The 1,901-nt window shown below is 52.5% G+C and overlaps 1 long non-coding RNA gene across 1 annotated transcript in view; it reads right to left on the bottom strand.

The window, feature by feature from the left end:
- LOC109295363 overlaps positions 1 to 1,094 on the bottom strand; it is a 16,977-nt gene extending 15,883 nt beyond the window's left edge. Inside the window, exon 1 of the long non-coding RNA XR_002096732.1 lies at positions 992 to 1,094. This is a non-coding gene — a long non-coding RNA (uncharacterized LOC109295363). The remainder of the gene's footprint in view (positions 1 to 991) is intronic.
- Positions 1,095 to 1,901: the final 807 nt, after the last annotated feature.

Here is a 1,901-nt window from a genome sequence, read left to right as displayed (position 1 = left end):
GGGGGGGGGGGTGTGTCACCTCCCTGCACTGCTGCTGAGATGCAAGGCCTGCCGCTTGCCCAACCCTGCCCATACACACACCTGGCAGTCGGGCACGTGCCCCGCTGCTGCTCTCCACAGCAGTGGAGGCCTGGGCTCTGGCCATGAGACAGGCTATTTATAGGGCCTCTCCAGTTTGATCACAAGCAGGTAACAGCTCTTGAAGGAGCCTGTTCTGGCCAGACTTGCAGCCACGCGTCAGAGTGGGCAAAGGTCCCTTGTGCTTTCTTCTCTGGAGACTTCACTTTGGTTTCCCCTTCCCCTGACCCCCACCCAAGCCAACCAGAATAAAAGCTCACTCTGCCTAAGGCAGACACGGGTCTGTGGGTAAATCTCATATCTTTTATTAGACCAACTCAAATAGTTGGAAAAATTCTTTGCAAGCTTTCAGGTTGCAAAGAAGGATTTCTCCAACTATTTAATTGGTCTACTAAAAGATATGAGATTTACCCAAAGACCCGTGTCTGCCTATGTCTTTAGACCAGCACAGCTACAACCTATACCCCTATACTAAGCCTAACGCATCACATCCCCAGCTCAGGCCCAGTGTGGCAAAGGAGAACAACTCACTTCTGCAGCCAGCTAAGAGAGCTACTACCTTGCTTCAAGCAGTCACAATTTGCATTGCGGGACTGAGGTTCCCCGGCTCTCACCCTGACGGTGGTGGTGGTGGAGGGTAGGCGGGGATCAGTAAAGCATTTAATTGCTTTTGGGGCACATAACTCAGGAACGTGGGCAAACACCACAAACTGGCACCTAGTATTTGCCGACACCACAAATTGGCATAGCCCTGCCCCTTGAATATTATGAATCGCTTTGCCTTGCTGATAAGCCTGACCCCAATGGCTGGATGCAGGCCACAGGACCTACCCAGACCGAAGAGCTTCTCCTAAAACACACAATAACGATGGGATGGCAGCTTATCCGCAGCTGGTGCCTCGAGTCTGCTTACCAGAGTCTATTTAGCTTCCAAACATAACAGGATCCTGAGCAAGGGGACTCACGGAGTGGCAACGCTTGACTCCCAACCTGTGAGTGGCATTTCAGAGGCCAGGCCGGCGCCATCACCAGCGCCAGGAAATTTCTCACATGTCTCTTTGATTTATAACTCTAGTTAATTCTCCAGGAGGCCTGTGAGCTGCCCTCAGCACACGAAACCTCGGAGGGATAAATAATTTAACAGGTGGTTAAATATTCTTTAAGGTCTAGAGAACATCGGCAGGAGCACCGATTTCAGGGATAACATGAAATTACAAATTGAGCACAAGAAAGAGGCAAGACGGATGCCGTGCCAAGCATGCCTGTCGCTGCCTGATCATTATGAATAAGCCCAAAGAGGCTGCCAGCACGGGGCCAGCTTGTTTCCTTGCTCGTCCCTTGCATGCTTTCTTGGGACTTCCAGCCTGGCAGTTGATAGAGGAGATGACAGACTCGCTCACCCAGGTTGTTTTTAAACCTTTATGTCCTTCACTGGAGAGTGTGAGGCAGTTTAAGGGTCCACAGGGGCCAGGACGCTGCACAGAATGGACCCGCTTGCCTGTGGGCACTGCCGGATGTGAAGCTCACGTGCCACTGATGTGCAAGAGGGGGCACTCGCTCGGCCAGATGTGCTGAGAGGGTGCTCACAATGCTACCTTCAGAAGGGCTCTTTCTGCCAGCAGACAGGTCCAGATGTGGAGTACACATGTGGCAGGCAGCTTCAGGAGCCACAGGGTTGGCGGTATGGAGCGTGCACCACCCCTTCGCCCATTCCAGGTGCCCCTTACATGATCAAACGCTGCAAGCTCTGTTGCTGTAGCACCCAGCCACTGCAAAGGCTGAGATGAATGCCCTTGGAGCCACGTGTATATAAACCCATTCCC

The sequence above is a fragment of the Gavialis gangeticus genome, unplaced genomic scaffold, assembly GCF_001723915.1.
Source record: "Gavialis gangeticus isolate Ggan-Ray unplaced genomic scaffold, GavGan_comp1, whole genome shotgun sequence".
NCBI lineage: Eukaryota > Metazoa > Chordata > Crocodylia > Gavialidae > Gavialis > Gavialis gangeticus.
Note: the sequence above shows the minus strand (reverse complement) of the source record. Positions and strands in the feature narration are given on the sequence as shown.